The sequence below is a fragment of the Chlamydotis macqueenii genome, chromosome 16 (assembly GCF_036417535.1).
Source record: "Chlamydotis macqueenii isolate bChlMac1 chromosome 16, bChlMac1.mat, whole genome shotgun sequence".
NCBI lineage: Eukaryota > Metazoa > Chordata > Aves > Otidiformes > Otididae > Chlamydotis > Chlamydotis macqueenii.
In genome coordinates, this window is record NC_141571.1 from 8158503 (window position 1) to 8178670 (window position 20168).

General features: G+C 36.4%; 1 protein-coding gene across 3 annotated transcripts in view; it reads left to right on the plus strand.

Moving 5' to 3' along the window:
- Positions 1-20168, plus strand: part of PTPN1 (protein tyrosine phosphatase non-receptor type 1) — a 46113-nt gene that overhangs the window by 3923 nt on the left and 22022 nt on the right. The window contains exon 2 of one of the 3 annotated variants that reach the window (XM_086760809.1): positions 10315-10410. The exons of 1 other annotated variant lie outside the window; for it this stretch is intronic. The gene's annotated coding sequence lies outside the window, so the exon portion shown is untranslated. Of the gene's footprint in view, positions 1-10310; positions 10411-20168 lie in introns of all 3 variants that reach the window. One more of the 3 variants, XM_086760808.1, reaches the window with a different exon arrangement.

The following is a 20168-nucleotide window of genomic DNA, read 5'->3' on the forward strand; positions in this document are numbered from 1 at the left end:
CCCAGATAACAGGCGGAAGATAGAAAGCTGTCATGGATGTTTCGGATATCTCTCTGTCAAGAGGGAAAAGTCATGGGAAGTTTTTTATGTATTCACTGTCTCTGGAAAAATATTTGTGGAATATGTAGATAGATTTTAATGTTGAAAGTAAACTGTGAAATGGTTGACCCCGTAGACTTAAAATAGTGTGGTTGTGTTGTGTATTTAAAGTAAATGAACAGGAAGTTCTACTAGTGTTTTTGGTTTATAAGCTGCAGTGAGAGTTCAGACTTTGTGCCGCTGCAGTCTACTCTTTTGCTTTGCTGCTAGAAATCTTTAAACTTCTTTGCAGCAGATAAATTGTGGCATAAGCATGACTTACTATAAATGCATCTTTGTGCTTTATTCTGCCGGTTCTTGCTACTTGAAAATGCAGGTCTCTGCATGCATGCCTTGCCACTTCTTAATTCATCCTGTGTTGATTCATTCGAGGTTTAGCTTAATTGGCTCTGGTTATGGGAAGCTAGTTTAGAACTGATAGTTGTAGGGAGTCTCTCTTTTTTTCCCCTCAGTGCAGTGAAAGATACTCCATGTTTTACAGTGCTATACAGATACTGAACCTTGATAAAAGTGTGGGAGAGGCTAACGATGATGAAGTAGCTAAGTCTCTGTGGCTTGCAAAGTCAATATCCTCTCCAAGAAAACAGGAGTTTACTTTCAATTGCAAGTGATAAGATGTTTTATGCTATTGAGAATGTTTTAGAGCACTCTGCATTGGTTAGTTTTACTGCTAACTTTTTCAGATCAAGTCCGATTGTGTCTACTGATGGCAAACGTGAGATTTTGCAAGTCCCATTATATGGAGGTACTAAGCGGCTTAGTTTTGCTTGTTTTTCAGACTCCAGAGTTTAAAAATCTAAGTACTTGAATCCAGATAGTGTTGCTGTAAGTAGAGCATTGAAAAATGGAGCCTGTTATGGCTACTGTTAAGGAGATATAATTTGCTAAAAATCTAGAAGTCATACAACATGTAGACTGTGCTACACCTGCTTCTGAGTACCTTCAGAACGTTTTCACAGTTTTAGTATGTTCTTCCACAGGTTATTTATTCTTCCTTCTTTCTCTGTCTGCTGTAAGGGTACATATATAGAAGGAAACTGACAGTTAAGGAGAATGCAGTGTTGGCCACATACCAAATGTTGTTAAATTAAAATAGAAATAGCCCTTGTAAGTAGAGAATAAAATCTGGTAGTGGTAGACCAAGTATTTTTGAAACTAAAATAACTTTCTAAATATTCTGAGTAGATTTGAATTAACAGTTCATCCTGTAGTTAACTAAACATTAAAATGAAATATTTTCTTGTAATACTTGCTTTGCAAATGGACTTTCTCCAAGGGTTCTCTTTAGCTGAGACTTTCTAAGCTGTGGTTTACACTGAAGTGTTACTACTACTTTGTTGTAAATGTATGAATTACCAGGTTTTAGATCAGTGTCACTAGCAAGACATAATAATCTATTTGGATTATGAATTTAGTCTCATTAAGTGTCTGAGGATGCTGACTGATTCCTTAAAATTCAGAATTCATGTGTAATTCAAAGTGAACATTTTTAATTAAAAGAAAATGCAGGAGGAAAGTGAGTTTACAAACAGAAGAAATAAAAGAAAATGCCTATAAAAAGGGATAAAAGCTTGAAGTTATGCTATCACTTGTACTCCAGTGAATGTGAGAATTGGGTGGGTTGTTTCAGTCACCAGATATGCCACTGAATTTGTTTTCACACCGTCAAATAAACATTTTTTTTTCTTTAGTCTCACTATATTCAAAATGAGTTTTATATTCAGTAAAGCATTCGAGAGAGCTTGCTTGCTTTTTTTTTTTAAACACAAAATTACTTTCATGCATTTTGTAACACAGAAGGGAAGGAACCAAAACCATGCATACAGTATCAGTATTCTATTACTGACAATATATTAAGTAGTTTTCTGGTAGAGTTTTGTGTGTTTGGGTTTTTTTAAGTATCTGCAAAGTAAGTTAGCACTGTGTGAAAAAAGCTCAGCACCTACAATACTTCAGGCATTTCATCATCATAGGAGGATTTTCTCCAGTGACCGTGCTTTCTTGCAATTTTATTTTCCTCTTTTAAAACCAGAGGCCTGTTGTCCAGCAGTGGAAGGTATAAGGTCTCTGTGTAGAGTCAAAGTTTTTCAAAATATGAGTTGAGTAGGAGGCTTATTAACAACAAATTGATAAAAACTTGAAAATTTAACATTGTGCCATAAACCTAACAAATTAACAAAACAAACAAAGAAATCCCCAACCCCTTAGCTGGAGTGATTAGTTAGAATGTTCCTGAGGGTAGGTTTTAGTATTAAACTTTACTTAATTCTGCTTATTTCTGGAATACTGATTTGGAAAAAGCTTAGTATAAACTGAGATACAAGACAAACATTAGAGGACTGCCTAAGGTTTTGTATCATCTTCAGTGCTGACCTGAAGAGCTGTCAGTGTTTAGATATTTTAAATCATTAGATACATTTAAAACTTTGTTATTTTTAAAGTATTAGACTAGACTAGAACTCTTAGACTAGAACGTTTGTTTCTACACCCCAATAATAGTGTGTACAGCATCACTGTCAGAGGAAGGTAGCCCTAGTGAATCGTGTGTGTATTTTTTCCTAAAAGAAGCAAGTTTATGGAAATGTAGAAACAGATTCTCTGCAATGTTCAGAATTAATAATGTAAACTTAATCTGATCTGTAACCTTTGATGTTTACAGCACTTACAATTGAGATATGTGGGGGTTTTTTTAGTCATTAGTCAACTTGTTTCATGTTAATTTGCACAAGAAACATTCTTTTGTTTATCTTTCTGGTGCCAGTAGACATGCTCTTACTGGTTTGGCTGGGAGTGGCACTATGATACAGCATCAGAATGCCTTTGTGTGTTCACTTTGTAGATCGTGTAGTACAAATGCCAATTCATTTTCTACCAAACCCTGTGAATTTAGATGTAAGTTTTCTCCCACCCACACAAAACACAGCTAAGATTGAACAGCTTGCCTGTCATATTATACTAAGAAAAAGTGATAAAAGTAGTTCTTGGAAATTCATGTGATTCTGCTAATAGTGATAGCTGATCTACTTTCAAATTGGGTTTGTGCTTTCTACATTTAAGGAAAAAAAGTTCATAGGACAGCAATGAAAAATCTGATGTCCTTGTTCGGGGGGAGAATGAGATAGCATAATATAATACAAAACTTTTGGAAAGGTTTTTGATTAATATTTTTCTTATTTCTAATTCTGTAGGTTCTGTTTCCATATGCTTTCACTTGCACAATGCTTTGTCCTAGAATATGGACTGATAAACACATTATTTCCATAAGTTATTTGGTTTGCTTTCATAAGTAGTGGAGTAAGGAGCTGGTAAAGGGCATCTATTTGTGGAAGCAATGTAAATAAAGCCAGGTTACTTGAGAGATCTGTGTTTTTAACCATTATAGATAGAGTCTATCTATATTTTTCAACTCAAAATATTATCATCAACACTAAGTCAGATGTGATTCCTTCAAAATTGTGTGTGTGTGTTACTTTTTTTTTTTTTTTCTTGGCTTTTGTTTTTAACTTACACTCTGTTGCTGTCTCCTACCTGTTCTTGTTGGCATCATAAATTATACTATACTTTTAAGCTGAATTTTTTTGGTATCAAAGATACTGAACGTGTACCTTATTTAGTTGCTGATTTGTTAACCTCTGGAATGAAAAAGTATTTGGGCAATCCTACCTCTTTGTTGGGTGTCTTTCATGAAGGAAAGTAGAGAAATTAAAAAAACCTTTCAGCTGAATCCAGCATTAATCTGATATTGGATTTACTTAAGTAGCATACTGGTACATTAAAGGCCTGTTTCAGAAGCCTATTTCCGTTGTTAGGGACTGAAACTGGGTTTCTACTTTGTATATAGGACATCTTGTTTCCTTCTGTGTTAGGATTCCAGCCTTTAAGTAGTTCCATATTTGTCTTTGCTTTAGTTGTTGTGGATGCTTTGGGAACACGTGGTTCAGGGGGTAAAAATCACCTTTAGCACTGAGGGTGAAGAGATCAATGACGAGGAAGATTTACTTGTCTCACTAACTGTTAAGAGATTGTCGAATCAGATTTGAATCGTGTGGTGCACTCTTTTTCCTGTACTTAGAAGAAGATTAAAATAATTTCTGCGTAAGTAGAAATAGGAAATAAAGCAACAACAAAGCAAGTTTTGCATTCTGCAAGTATATGCAATTATAGAAACTTCCATGCTGTAGCAGTGGTGAGTGTGAAGCTATGCAGATATCACTACAGGCAGAGAGGAAACTGTCCCCTCTGGGCAGAGAGCCCACTATTCTTTTTGTATTAAAATAATTAGTTCTTTAAAATGTTATTAAATAGTAGCATTTTGAACTTTAAGTAGCTGTTATATTTGTGTTCTTTCAGGTGCTTTTTCTTGCATCTGAAGTTCGCAGAATTTTATGCTTCTGTGAAGTGCTTGATTCATCAAGTACTTGATGCTGTGAGCTGTTCTACAAAAGACACTCTGTTTCTCAGATTCTTTATATTTATTTGGAACAAGTGGTCTACACATAAAGAGGAATGTCCTCATAACCTTCTTCCCTTGTGCACATTTGAATGAGAGTTGCTTGTTTGTATCATTTCTCATCCCACAGTAACAGGTTATAGTAGCATAAACAGTGTGACCTTTTAATGTGATCACAGGAAGTAAAATGTGAAATCTACTTTAAAAATGCATCTTCGACTAAGGAAGAGTATACTTCCTTTTTCTAACAGGAAAAATAACCCGTACTAGTTCGGAAGATCTTGATTCCATTATACTCTGTAAAGCCTGTTTTTTCCACTGTCTTATGTACAGTCATTGCAGCTGCCTGAAGTAGGACTAAACTTCTGCCATGCTTGTGTTGAATTGTAAAGCTGGGAGCTACTGGAAAAACAGAACTCTGACACAAGCAAGAGGAACTTTGTTTGGAAAGAAGGAGAGGGTGGGTCATTGGACCAAGAACTGGAAAAATACTATGTAGCTTATTAAACAGCCAAAATACATATACGCACGTTGTAGAAATTTTCTGAATATTTCCAGAAATGGAAGAAAAATGGGGAGAGTTTTAACCAGCAAAGAATGGGGGAGTGGACTGCTTCCCAATTCTAGAAAGTGTTTTTGGTTATTCACTTTGCAGTTTGATTATATGACAATGTTGTTTCGTAAACTTCCGGTTTGTTTCTTAAATTTCTGAGAATGGAGAGTGTTCACATCAAATCACAGTTGCCACCTACAACTGTGCAGTGCCCACCAGTGTACTGAAAAATGCAATATTGAGTTGGAGGGGCTGATTGTCTGATTTGTCAGTGAGCAATATTATACAGATGGCTCATTAATAATTTCTTTTCAGATAGCAACTGCTTTCAGTTCTTCTACAATAATCATTCTAATAACTGACACCTATTAACAGACAGCTAAACTATGAAAGAGTGTGTGGCAGTCTGGCTCTGGTTGGTAGAGGCAAGCAGAGGCAGAAGCGAGTGGTGAACATGGGTGGTTTCAGCCTGGGGGAAAGGGAGGGTCTGAACAGCCTGAGGTTCAAAACCCCGAGGCAGTCAGCTGTCCTGAATAGGCTCTGGAATAGGGCCATTTTGGGGGCATACCCCCAGGTTCTGGAGCTTGTTTGTTCTGTGTCCGTGAGCCTTGTCTTGTTTTCAGTAGAGGTGAAAGATAGGAACAGGAGGTTGAAAATATGTAAAATCTTTACAGCCGCTAAGTTACTGGATTTATTAGCCGACATGAGAGCATTAGTGGAGGGGTCTAATCTTACAAGTCTTTTTAAAGCTTGTCAAGAAGCAGGCAGAGCAGAAAGCCTTCATAGAAACTACTGACTTACAGGGCTTTTTTGTCATTGATTTCTTGATTATAATTCACGTAAAGCTTACCATTAGGAGCAAGGTCTGTTACACTTGGTTTTAATTGATTGCTTTGTCCAATCCAGTGTACAGGCTACTTTTCTGTGATGGACTGACAGCAGGAAATTCCTTATTTGCTGTTGTGTCTGCTAGGTTCTCTACCACATGAAGTGGAGATTTTATGTGGTAAAACTGTTAGGTGCTTATTATCTTTTAAAAGTAGCTAAATAAGTTAATTGCTACCTAGTTAGGAGCAAGCACTAGAACATTTGTTATTTTTGTGTAATAATGTCTACATCTTTAGGGTTTTCTTGTACTTAGTACAAGTCTTTGCTAACAGTATGTTCTCCGTATGAAACTCCCTCTCTACATGCAAAATTCTGTCTTGGAATACTTGAGAAAAATAATCCAATCTTCTAGTAAAAATGCTTTTCCCTCAGCACTGTTTATGTAAAAGGAGACACTTGTGTGTGATTCTAATAGCTGATAACCTTTATTTGTGGATCAGTGCTCAGAAGCCTTCAGTGTAATGGTCTTTTGGAGGGCAGTGGAATGGAGAGGGATGTGATAGGAGTGAAGAGTTTTTAAAAGATGTTTGGAAGTTACTGCATTTTATTTACTATTTTTTTCCTGTAGTGTTCCAGATGTGTGCTAAGACTGCTGCAAAGGAGGATTTGAGATAGCCACCAAATTATAAAGCATGTTTAGTCAAGACTGATAACCAGCTTCAGCTGACAGGAAGTGGAACATGATGAGCAAGAGTCTAGTGGAGCTGTGGCGCGTTAGGTACAGCACTGCGTCTAGGCTGTAAAAGAGGAGTATAGGAAGTAATAGGAGTTGTGCATTTCCGGGGAGGATGCTGTCATTATAGAGATAGAAGTTATGATAGTTGCTTGGCTTTGTTAAATCAATGGGTGTTCTCAGGGTGAATTATTTTAAACCGACAGTATTAGTAGATGCATGAAGTGGCAAAACGTTTTTTATCTCATCTGGTCCATGCAAGTTACTTTCACTGGCAAATCTGTTTCATTAGCGTAGGGAGGATTAAATAATCCTTTGAAGGCCTAGCTTGTCGAGTTTTGCAGTCTTTTTGATGTGCTGGAGTGCAGAGTGGTAATCTGTCCTGCATTAGGATGTCTGTGAGAGCTTATCTTGATTATGTGATGTGCCTGGTTAACACTGACATTTGTTTTTTAAACTCTTTGAGTTGCTTTCAGATGAGGAGATGACGACCTGCACAGCTGGAGGTGAAAGCTCTCTCTCACTGCAATGACAGTTAAAACAATCTCTAGTAACACAAGATTTGTTCTGTCAGTGTCTTAAAGTATTGCTTTGCAACTTGGAGAAATAGTAAAATATAGAATAAATTTTAGCATTTACGGTATGCCTGCTTTTGGATTAAGGGAGGGGTTGTATCTTTCCACAGGAAGTTCTTGGGCTTCTAGGCCATAGGTAGATAGTGTCTTTTCTGAAGACGTGCTTCTATTCCCCTTTCCTGTGTGAGAACTAAATGCTAACGCACACTGGAAACTATGCTTATGATAAGTAAGATGTAGTAGCAATATTCACTGTGATTAAAGACTTAATATGCATTATTATTTGTGTGTGAAGGGCAGTTCGTAAAGTGCTCAGAAACCTACCTCAGATCTAAGTAGCTTAACTTCTCTGAATGTCAATTTAGTAAACATTACATCTCCGCTGTCACCCCTTAAGGGTTAAGTTTCTCTTTGAAAAAAAAGTATTGATTTTTCTCTTTTTTTTTTTTTTTTTTTTTTTTCTTTCTTAGAACGGTTTACTACTCTGGAAGTAGTTGTGTAAACATTCAGGTTTAAGTGCAGCTTCTCTTAAACCTTGGTGTAGAACAGAGGTGCCCACCCACTCTGTCCTGGAGCCATGTGAAGGCTGGACAGTCTGTTCTGTCCCCATCATCAGCCAACATGCTGGTGTGTTTGTCATGTGGCCTGTTCAGCCCTTGTGTGACCTGTCAGGTAAACAAATGTGTAGGCTTGTGTTTGTGGGGATAGGGGAAATGATGTCAGTGTGTGACTTCTCCCCAAAACTATATTGGGTCCATAGATTGTGAGCTGATCATTTCAGGTTCAGAAAGCTGTAAGCTTCAATCTTAAACTAGCTTAGCTTAGATTGATTTCCTAAACGCGTATTAGACAGTCATGTGAGAAAACAGGAGTATCCTAATTCTGCTTTATCTAACATCTGTTTTGAGCAGTACTGTTTGTTCTCAGCAGGTTTTGTGTGCATTGCAGTAGCTTGGCAACCTGTAGGTTGCACCATTCAATGAATTCAGTATGCTTTTAATCATCACTAAAATTTTCCTTTCCAAATTTGAATATTGTAAGTACAAGGCAGTGGATATTTGTGATTATAACAGCAAGAGCCATGTTAAACAAATCCCAAGTGAAACAAGCTGTTAATGCCAATTTGCAATCCAGTGTATTTCATCAAATTTAAGTCTAAAAGTCTTTATTGAAATTAGTTTAAGACAGGATACTTGTAACTTCTTTCTGGGAACAGTATTTAAGCAGTTACAGCTACTTAAAGTGCCCAAATACCAATTTGGGCAGTAAGCTGAAGAACATAACTACTAAAAGCATGACTGCTGGTTCTGTTGTAGGAGCAAAGCTCAAGTTTGGCCTTTCTCTGCATGCAGAGGCATGAGCATGGTTTGTGCAATCCTGTTAATTGTACGTTCTCTTTAAACTTGAATCTCTGTTAGAAATGGTAAAAAAGCTTTAGGTAATAGCGTAACGACTGTGCTTTGGCAAAATGAATCTTTAGTTCCATTGCCTGTGTTCTTACTAATGGCCAACAGAGTGAAGCATTCATATGCCATAGATTAGAACTTGCTGGGATTTTGTATTATACTCCAGTTTGTAAGGAAGAAACAGAATGCAGGAGGGAAACTCACATTATGGAGCTCATACCTGTCATAACATATGGTTCATCATTTTGAATGAACAGGATTTCTTGATACTAAATAAATCTAGTAATCCCTATCACACTTTTAACTTTAAAATTGCATCTGAAGAAACCCAGTAAAACAAACATCTTCAAGGAAATGAAGTTTACCACTAAATAAGATGTAGATATCTTTTCTCTTTTTTTTTTTTTTTTTAAGTGGGTAATGCAGTGTTGACAACTTCCTATTTAACAGTTCCTGCCACTTCCTTTCTTGTGAGTTTCAGTACTTCCTCTACATATGAGCTCGTATCTTTGAGAATTGTGATGGAATTAGTAGAAAGTTGGAAATATGGTTGTTGACTGTCCATAGTATTCTAAACACAAAAATGATACTGATGTGGTCTGAACATGTGCCACATCATAGTCATGATGTGACTTTATTCCCTTAGTATTTGCAAATATATTAGACAGTTTTATTTTGCTTTTAGATTATTTCACCAAACATAAATGAAAATTTATGCGGAGTGACAGCCCTTAGCCTTGAGAAAAAAAAAAATTTACTTTAAACTTTGACTACAGTTGCTCAGTGTTTCAAAGTAATGAACAGAGTTTATTTAAGTTAGAACTAAATCCTTTCTTTTTTATATGAAACATTTACTGGTGTTGCTTTGCTTATTCTTTTAAAGGTTTAACACATATTTTAATGTTATGGTAGCTTTTCATAGTTGTCTCTACAAAAAGTAGATGTAAATATATACTTTCACCAGTAGAAATATATTTTAAGAAATTATTCTCTTACCTTTCTTGTTTCTAAAAATACTAATAAAGTAACTGACACAATACATATAACCAAAACCAGGATGGCTTAAATATGACTTATTTTGTGAATGCTGATTTTAAATGCACTGTGATAATGCACGTTGCTCCTCATCTTTCATTCTTCATCACGGTATACCTGTTTCAGCAGAGTAAGAATCTGGTACATGTAGAGCCACCTATGTTTTAATTTTAAAATCTGACCATTAATTCATATTCAAGCACGTTCAATGTTGGCTTGCCACTACCTCTGCCATGTAAATTCAGTGATATTTTGAGTGTTGGTGGGACAGTCAGCATTTTGAAAGTCTCACCTATGTAATGTAATGTATTCGGAAGATTATGTAGCAGAAACTTGGATTGTGTGGCCAAGATATAATATTAAATGTATTTGGGCTAGAAAAATACCTTTGATTTCTACTGCATTTTTTCTGTCATCTGAACAACAAAACTTCATGGCAGTTCTGGTGTGTTGTGTTTGAGAAGTGTGTTCAAGTCTATCTGTTTCATGCTTTTGCTGCTGGATAGATACAGGAGCTACGTGAACACTTTTGTTCTTTAATTACTGACACTGGAGTTCAGAGCTCTTTAAACAAGGAGTGCATGTTCATAAGCAAGCAGCTATGAACTGGACCTTTTCTTTTCCTTTCAAGACAGGCTCTTCTGAATGCTCCAGATAGAGAGGAGATTGCCTTTACCTTATCAAATAAGAATATATGCGTTTATAAATGAAACATTACAGAAAAAATAGTGGTAAGTCTCTAAAGTCTGAATAATCTGTTGCTGTTGCATTTGATATGGTGACAGTGTTGTGCTGTGAAGGCTAAGGGAGGGAAATAACCTTTGGAACTCTTATAATATGCAAACTAATTAGAAGTTACAGTGAACACAGCTGCTTGCCAAGCTGACTAAGCTAGGAATTCAAATTACTATTTTTAGCTGGTTAGTAGTGTCTCTAGTTCTCAATGGTACCCATGTTATTACTTTTAAAAATTGTATTGTGTATTTATCCTACTGACAAATGAGGTACAATCAACATTTTTAGTGCAACCAGTCTGTTACTTTTTAAATCAGAACAGATAGTGAGAATACACAGACACAAGAAAACGCACCAGGTGGCATCTGGGCTGTGTTACACTAAAATCGTGTCTGACTGGTATGAATTCAGACTGCAAGCTTCCTCAGAGGAGCAGGCATGAGCCCTGGAATGAACTAATTGTTGTTTTCTGTATAATCTGTCTAGCATACATATTTCCCCTTTTCTTGCATGCTATTTTTTGCATTCAAAATGCTTTTCTGTTGATCCTCAAGATATGATCAATGTACAGATCTTGTAAAAATTACTATGAATTCTGTTCTGAGATCCAAAAATCATTGCAGTTAACTGTACTTCTGCAGACTATGAAATCTACAGTAAAAAAATTTGGAAAACCATGCTTGTGTAGGTTACTTTGTTTGAAGTGTTTACAGTTCTATGAGATATTGTCAAGATTAACTTCAAAATTAGATTCTGAACTAGTTTCTTTTTTCTAATAAGCTTTATTTGGTACTTTCTACAAAGATTACTGGATAAGCAAAAGCATTCCTCAAAATCTATGTGTACTGAACAGACATACTTCATGCATAAATTTGTTGCTTTAAAAAAAAAAAATCAGTCTAATTTTAACATAACATATGGCAAGCTGATGTCTAAAACTGCTATAACTGACTGTACTTTCTAAAGACATATATAACTAGTTTAACTTGAGATAAGAACAAAGTCTTAGAAAAACTGTTTTGATTCCTGTTTGCTTCTGTTAACACCAATAGCTTGCTTGCTCTCTCCTCTAAATTACAGTAGATAAGATCTGAGTTTAGTTTTAATCACTGTTGGGTGTAGAAGGTGATGCTTGCAAATTAATCCTGTTTTCTTAAAAACCTTTTTGAACTTCTGTTTTTCATGTTGGTAAGAGACTTTCAGACCAGCTCAGATCAAGAAAATAAAAACTAGGCAAACTCCAGAAGTTCTGATTCCTAAATAGTAGTCTTTTTATTTCTGGTTTTATGTCATCATGGAAAACAGGCTGTTGACCATTAATCTAGAAGTGTTTTCGTATTTAGAAAAACTTTCTCACCAGCAATGTAAAGGAAATGCATGATTTCCAGGCCTGCCTCCCATGCCTCTGAATGATGTCCACTTCCAATGACAATTCTTTTTTCTGTAGTGCTAATGATGGGGTAGGGGAGCTATCTTTCTTCCCTTGCCTCTAGGGATCAAGGAAGACAAAAGCATTCCTATAAGAGCCTAAAAAAAAATTGCTCAGGGAAATAGCCTCCCTTCTGAAAGGAGAAATACATAGTTGTTCCAACACAGCTGTCAACTCAAGAGCATTAGAGCAAAGTGGCTGGATTCCTAAAATGGTTGTGAGAAACATTGACTACTAAGTTAGAAACCTAATGCGTTCAAGCATTGTGGATGAAAACTAATCTGCTTGGAGAACACAAGCAGCACCCATAATAGCCACCAAGAGGTGTCTTCTGACTCTCTTCAGTGGGTGACGTAACTGGTGCATTTGCACTGCTCTTGAGAGAAGACACAACTGGCTATTTGGAAGAGATGGGGTAGTTCAAAATCCCTAGTCTAGCATAAAGGCCTGTCTCTTTCGCATTGAAACCCTTTAATGTTCTACCAGTCCAAGCTGACATAAATATTTATTTTGGAACGTAATACTGGCAACAACGACAAACCTGACATTAGGGCTTCCAAAGGACAATAACAATGATGTGAAAAAATGTATGATATTTTCCTTTTGTAAGACCTAGAAGGATATTTTTGTAGCTTTAAGTCTATACGGAATTTGCAAGGGATTACGTGTGTGTGTATTCTTACATACAGCCTCTCTTTTCCGTTTGCATGCAAATTCTAATGCTGTCTTAACAGCATTACAAAAATGAATTGGTGATAAATCTCAGAGTGTACAAAGTCTCCTGCTTTCCCTGTTACTCATTGCAGTGGGTGGTTTCTAGGAGGTATTGTAAGGTGTCAAGTTGTTGAATTTGTAGACCTTGGTAAGTAAATATGAGAATAACTCTGGAGCTCTTTAAAAACTCTGGGTTTTTTTCTGCTTTCAGGCTCATCTAGTGCTGCAAGACCTCTTTGACAGTGGTGATTTTTTTTTTTCTTTTGATCAAATTGTCTCTATGTAGCCAGCTCTCATTCCACCTAATTTTAATATTCATTTTGAGCACTTACCAAAACTTCTGAGGTCACCTGTTTCCTGTTTTCAGGCAGTATTTGGAAACGGTCTTTGGTCTTCATTACCAGTAACTGGATGGCCACCACTTTAATGTAGATATCGCACCATGAGAGAGAGAGAGAGCTGTATGTTTTGTTTTGTTTTTTTTTTCCTATTTGAACCTCATAATCCGTCTACAACAGAAATTAGTGCTGCAGAACAAACTGAAAACTGTAAAAAGCATGTTCCTATTTGCTGAATCCACCATTAAAAATCCTCGTGATCTTATTCAGGGAATCAGATAAACAGAAGCTCTGTATTTCTTCCCTTTACCACTAGGAGACTGTTTAAGAAAACACCTTTCCTTGACTTGGTTAGGATTGCCTTGAGGATTAGAGCTATAAGATACCCTAAAGCTTAGCAAATATTTTTTTTATCTCTATTGGATAGGCAAAATGATGGATTTAGGAGACATAATGTGGGTAGATGGCAATTTTACCCACATCACAAGTGTTGCTAAGGTCTTGTGTATTTTGTAGATACTTTACCTGTCCCTTAGGGCCACTTCGTGGCCTTACTTGCTAACTAAAATCCCTCGTACTTTATGGATGCTACCTAATTAGTTTCAATTAGGGAGAAAAGGGAAAGCTAATTAATTGGTGAGATTGTGTTCCCAGCTTATTTGTGGTTGGTGTTTTGGGACTGCTGTATAAACATCTTGTCATTTTCCTTAAAATTCTTTTCCAGTACAGGCCTCCAGTTTAGTAGTGGTCTCATACTCTGTGCTGTCAACTTCTGTACTCTGGCTTCACAACAAAATTGCCTTTTCCTGGAGGAAGGAACATGTATGATACCAGTTGGAATGTCTAGGGGATTGCCCTTTGTTTTGATTTGTGTTTATGTTTTCCTGGATAATTTCATAAACACACCAGAAAAGTGACTTCTTGTATGGGCCATGTTATGGAAACATACCATGTGGTGCAGCCTCATCTTTTAAACTTAGAGCAGTGGCTTGCTAAAATCTTGTTCTAATGCTGACTTTGTTTTCTCTGGTAATTTCTTGTTGTGGTGTGTACTAGACAATTAGATCTCTATCTCATGTATCATATCTTAATTTGAAAATGACCTTGACAAAATTAAGGTCACTTGGGAATTGTAGCCTGCCCTTTTCTCTTTGACAATTCTGTTATTTTAAGAAGTTCTGCATGCTATTGATGAGCGTATATCACTGCAGATAGGAAGTACTGGACTTTACTAGCCTTCTGTTAATGTGACCGATATTCTTAAGATACCAGTTAGTAATCTAGGTGTGTTTAACTCATGTCGTCTATGAAAGAATTAAAAATGGTGCTATGGTAGTTCTGCAATGGTGTATGTTTGAACTGCTGATAAGACAAATGTTGGCATTTCTTAAAAAAAAATTCTAACATTTGTAATCTTATTTTGTTTCTTTAAAACACTTACCCTGAGCAAAATGACTGCACTGTTTGTCTGTTAAGCAGCTGAAGTGCTGTGCTGTTTGTTTGGCTTTTAGTCACCATACTTTCCAGGAAAAGGTGAAAGGACACAAATACCACAGACAAGTTTCGTTTGTAGTTCAGTGAATGTGAAGTATATATTTTAATCTAAAATGAAGTCCCCTTTTAAAAAACTTAATCGAGGTTTAGTAGGAAGACTCAAACTTCAGCTCCTCAAATATGCAAGGCTGCTTGCTTTCAGACTTGGAAAATGTGATATTACTCATCAAGACCACAGAGCTTGTTCTGTGTCTGGATGCTCTGGGCCCTTCGGTAATTGTGAGAGTTCTGTTACAGCTTGTTGGATGAGCGTGTTCATAGTCTCCCCAATGGATTTAGAGGGCCTTGAACAGTGACAGTAGATCCAGTACTAAACAACTTCCTGGAGCCTCTCTTTAGGCAGAGGATCATGTTGTCCTTCTATATTGGTACAGTACCTAGTACCTTAGGAGCCTCTCAAATTCCTTATTTGCAGTAGTAAGAAAAAGGCCAGATTTTCTGAAAATTTACATTCTTTTTAGTGGGCAGTATGCCAGCACGCTCAAGTAAGTAAAGAGCAGGATGTGTTCAGAACCAAAAGTTTTGGAGCAGACATATACATTTCAGTGAAATATGTGAGATAAGGAAGAATCAGTAAAGATCTGTTCAGCTTTTAACTGATTAGCCCTTAAATCTGTTCCTTGATGAGGGCACTCGGGTAGTGATAGTTATGGAAGTGGGTCTGACTGCAGGATGCCAGTTGGATCCAAAATATTTCGTTGTTGTCGTTCAGATGCCAAGCCAAGTTTAAAGTCTGAAACAATAGTTCTGTTAAAGGATCTCTTACATACTTTGTTTTTAAACATGTAAGTCTTAAATACATGACAAGAAGCTAGCAGCTGTAGTTTCATTAGGAAAGACATGATTTAAAAATAGTCAGCCCACTTTGACAACCAAGCAAACCTACAACCCATAAACCCACAGGAGACGACTTGTTGTTTTTATCAAAGTCAAGGAGACGGTTTGTCAGAGTGGACACCTGGAGGAGGGGGGAAAGGACAGCTTCAGACAGGGTCTGGTAGTGGTTATCGTTGCTTACTGCTCTTGTCATACAGCTGACAGGAACTAGGAGTGTAATTATTACAAGTTTTTGTCCCTGTACCAGAGCACGTGCTCTGATGCTCTGTACCTGCATAGATCAAATCGTACATGCCTTCTGTGTGAAGGGAGAGGGTGATAAGTTATGAAATGGAACTGTGTGCCTGTGTTAGTTTACAGGAATGTTCTTCTGCTTCAAGATTTTAAATGTGCTTGTTTCAGTGTCCTGAAATCAATTTACAGGAAGTCAGGCTTGACTGATTCACTTTCTGCATATTGATTTCTGCCCAAAGTGAAACTTCTGATATTAACAAAGCATGAGTGATTTTTATTTTATTTTTTTTAGACATCACTTGAAATGACTGGAAAGAATAAAGCCTTTTTTCTAATTCTTGAAGGCTGTGGTTTTTTAAAGGTTGAGATTTAAATCTGAATAAGAATAATTCTGGGTAATTCCTGTAATGGTGATGAAGTTTACAACCAGTTTGTGCTTATATAGAACAAAAATTGTCACTGTTTTCCTGCCTTTATTTCAGTACCTTTTCATGATCTTACAAAAAAACATCAGCCGCTGCCTGGTAGAATAACCTGTTTCCAGGGCTCCAAGAGCAGGCTCTCCATATGTCAGTCATGATAGATAAAGAACCACCACCTGATGATAGGTCTTGAAATAGAGTGAAACACTTAAAGGATAATAGTTCAGTTTATTCCTTCTTTCTCTTGGATTCTCTTCTGTTAAGATTTGGGGATGAACAAGACTTTCTTTTCTCCTGAGTCTGCCTCTGTTTTTAATGGAAAATTAATTTTCAGATGTCTTTTTCTTAGTTTTAATTCTGCAGCATGTAAAACTTTGAAATTTAGAAATTAGAGTGGAATTGTTGTTTTACAATGAAAAGTGGTTATAATTATTTAAATATGTTGGTAGTGTCTATAGATTACTTCAAAATTTTGTTTTAGAGAACGTCTGCTAAGACACTGCATAGGTTCGTAATGCAGGGACATGTTAGAGCTGTTTTGCATTGAAGTGCACAAACGTATGGAGAATGAAATATTCCTTGCATCACTTGATTACTGTAAAACTTGTGCTCACTGACAAAATACTAAGACAATCTGAATTGCTTGACTCCTCCAGATTTAACAAATCAAAACATTTTCCGAGTGCCTTATTATTGAACAGATGTAACTCAACTGGTGGTGTTTTTAATATGCCTGTTATTATACTTACCATGATTCATGTAAAGCTCTCCTTAAATCCTTTTTGTCACTATTCTTCTGTAACTACTTTCAAGCTGCTTTTATCACTCTTCCAAACAGTGTAGTCCAGGTTCTAAATGAGTGATCATGAACTGATGATCATTTTATAGGTACTTCTGGTCACCCAGTCATCTTAAAAACTTAATCAGAAGTAAGTTTCTCCTCTTCATATGTCAAGTATGTGTGTGCTCTGTAAGGATTTTCATCCATCAGACTACCTGATGGTAGTTAAATTCAAAGCAAAATCTAGATTTTATTTGGCTGATTGTAACTAAAGATGAAGTGAGTTTTCATAGCTTGATCAGCTTCTTGTTACATAAAAAATACTTTATCCTTCTGCCAAGGGGTTTTTGGATAAAACTGTTACAGATTAAACCATGTCAACATGGCATTGCCTTCTACTATCTTTTAGTAAATAGGACTCTGGTTACTTTGAGATATAGTGTCAATTGGCTGCTGTTAGACAGCTATTAGGAAGTTTTTAATCTCAGTTTTATGGATTTTTACAGAAGAAATTATTTCTGTAAGCCAGATACTAGGTTTTTTTTTTTTAAAGTTGGAAGTTAATACAGGAGTGCCAGCTGTTACTGGCGGTATTAACTGGCTAATTAACTTTCATCTGAAGTCTTCTGCCCATGTTCTAGTACAATCCTTGAAATTGTTTAAACAAAATATTATCTCAAACCTTTTAAAAAGACTGGATTTTTTTTTTTTTCTGTGTAGAACACTGAGCTTTGTAAATGAGTCAGAGTTTCTGGATTTATACATAGAACTTCTAATACTGAACTTAAGTGTTCAATGTATGTTAATTGGTGTTAATACACTAATGTTCAAATTGGCATATTAACCTGAGCTGCTTTCTGAGACTTAAAATACTTTCTGAGAATTTAAATACTTGAAAGTCTAGCAAGTGTTTGAAAATATTTGCATAATTTTGAGGGAATTGAGGGGGGAAATATATAGCTGCTTGATGATTTAAAAAATAAAAAACAAAAACCCAAACCCAAAACAAACCCAACTTCTTAAAAAAAAGCAGTAAAACTTTAAAATATTAGTGACTAATGACAATGAAAGTGAACAGTGTACCTATCCAAATGGTGAAACAGTGAGCAAGGAGTGGTGTTGATGCAGGTAGCTTGAAACTCACTGTGTCATGTTGTAAACATTGCTGCAAAAGGGACACTCAAAAGCAAGAGTCTTTCATTTTATTACCTTATTTAATCAGATGAACTCATTTATTTTAAGATTAAGTTGTAATAATGGATTATGCAGGAATTTGGGGCAATAGTACAGTCTTCTTATTGTTAATATTAACTGAGGTTATTAGTGCTGTATGTAGTATCTCTAAAAGATAGTAGAGGATTCTGAATGAGTATCAATAAAAAGTCATTCCATGGTTCCTATTTCATGAAGTCAGAAATCCCCTTGAGAAACTGTAAACTATCTGCAGTGGTTCCAAGGGCATCTCTTGTCCTTTCGTTTCCAATTTGCAACTTGTCATTTGCAGCTTGTCTAAGCTCTAGGAAAATACCTTGGTTATGCAGCACAGTGATCTGGTTTTGCTGTGAAAAGGTGTGTGGAGCAGCTTTTCTCATCCCTCCCTCACTTTCTGGTAATTACATTTTTGATGGTTTTTTTTGTTGTTTTTTTTTTTTTTTTCCTTCCCTCCCCACTCTCCCTGAAATCTGCGCACATGGTCTTTACCTCATTGTTGGTTTGGAGGTTTTTTTTGTTTGGTTGGGTTTTTGTGTGTAGCGGTAGCTCTGTAAAAGCTATAATGCTCTTAGGTTGCTTGTGAGATGTCAAAATGAAAATATGAGGTAACTAGGAAAGGAGGACTTTGTTTATAACCACAGTTGTCGGTTTATGAAACCTGGAATACCCTATAGGCCAGGAATTACACATTTTTAAACTCATACAAAACCCATACTGCAAACAAATGTAAGTGTGGATTTACTACACGGACTAAATTCCTTCAGTACTTATGTAGATACCTGGGCTGTCAGATGCACGTCTATTCCAGATGAGATTAAACCAAAACTCTCTATCTGGAGACCTCTTAATGTTTGGGCAAATCAAGATCTGGATCTCATCTCTGATTATTTTTCTTGTAGGAGAAGAGTAACTGAGTTAGAACCTCTTGACATTTTAATGAGACTGTGGTTTATTTCCTGGCACTGACTTTGGTGATACAGATAGCAAAGATTTTTCTTTTGCACAACAGCTGTCAAGAAAAAGCCATTTTTATCTTCTCAAAAGTCTCTATCCTTCCAATAATGTCTAAGATGTGCTTGTGGAGCAGACTGAATATCTGGGAGGAAAACCAGAGATGGACATGAAGAGGAAGGGAACTTCAGTTGTTTTCTTACACTGACCCTCCATTCAGTTGTTTCCTGTTTTGGCAGTGAGTACATGACTACAAAACAGCAGAAGTAGAGTGTTCCTGTCAGCTACTCTGTACTTCTTCTGTTAAGGGTCATAAATTTCAAGGACAAACTGTATTTTGAGCTTACTGAAATTTGAGAAGTCTCATGTAATTCTTTAACCTAATATTAGAGTTTAGATCTTTGATCGCTCTGGCTCTGCTGCAACCCTCAAAAAAATCAGAATTGAAAAATCAGTTTTCACTCATTGCATATAACGACATTGAAGCAATACGAGAATATGAACAGCCGAGTTCTACAGAATTGCAATGATTTATTCTACAGCAACGTCTTTCTTTTGACCACAAACAAAATAAATACAATACTGTTAAAATTTGGAAATTACAGAAGTCTCTGATTTTCTCCCTTCTGGAAGTACATACCCAAGTTGTGAGGACGGTTCAGGTACAAGTGTTTAATCGAGCATTTACAATGTTCAGTTATCTACCGTGATGAGGTGGGTACAGTAAAGTACTGCAGGATTTACTTTCATAATTCTTGCATTTCTACAGTTAGGTGTGGTAAAACTAGTCAGTGGTGAGAAACAGTCTATAATATTTGCTAGCTGCAATAAACGTGGGCCTAGAAAAAATTAGTACACTTTCACAAGTACTAATATGATTTAATAAGACAATCATGCCCAGTTTACATTCTCCTGGGGGGTTATTTCCGTGCCTGCAACCAGCTGACTAGTGTCAGAAACACTGCTTACACTGCATTGCTGCAACCTGTTCCAGATTGCCCACATAGTGCTGAATTAGCAAGGGGCTTTCTAGGAAAACCATGTTGCAAGTGTGTGATTTTTTTGTTTTGTTTTGTTTAAACTCACGTAATAGTGTTGTTGAACTTTAAACAAGCCTGTTCTTTCTCTCTCTCTCTCTCTGCTACTTGACCTCAGGAAAAATCTTGGCATACCAGCCTACTGGTGTTTTTTGAGGGACATTAATAAGCAAATCTACTTATTCATAAGCAAAATACGACCGTATTTTACTTAAAAGCAAAACTGAGAGACTAGATTAAATATT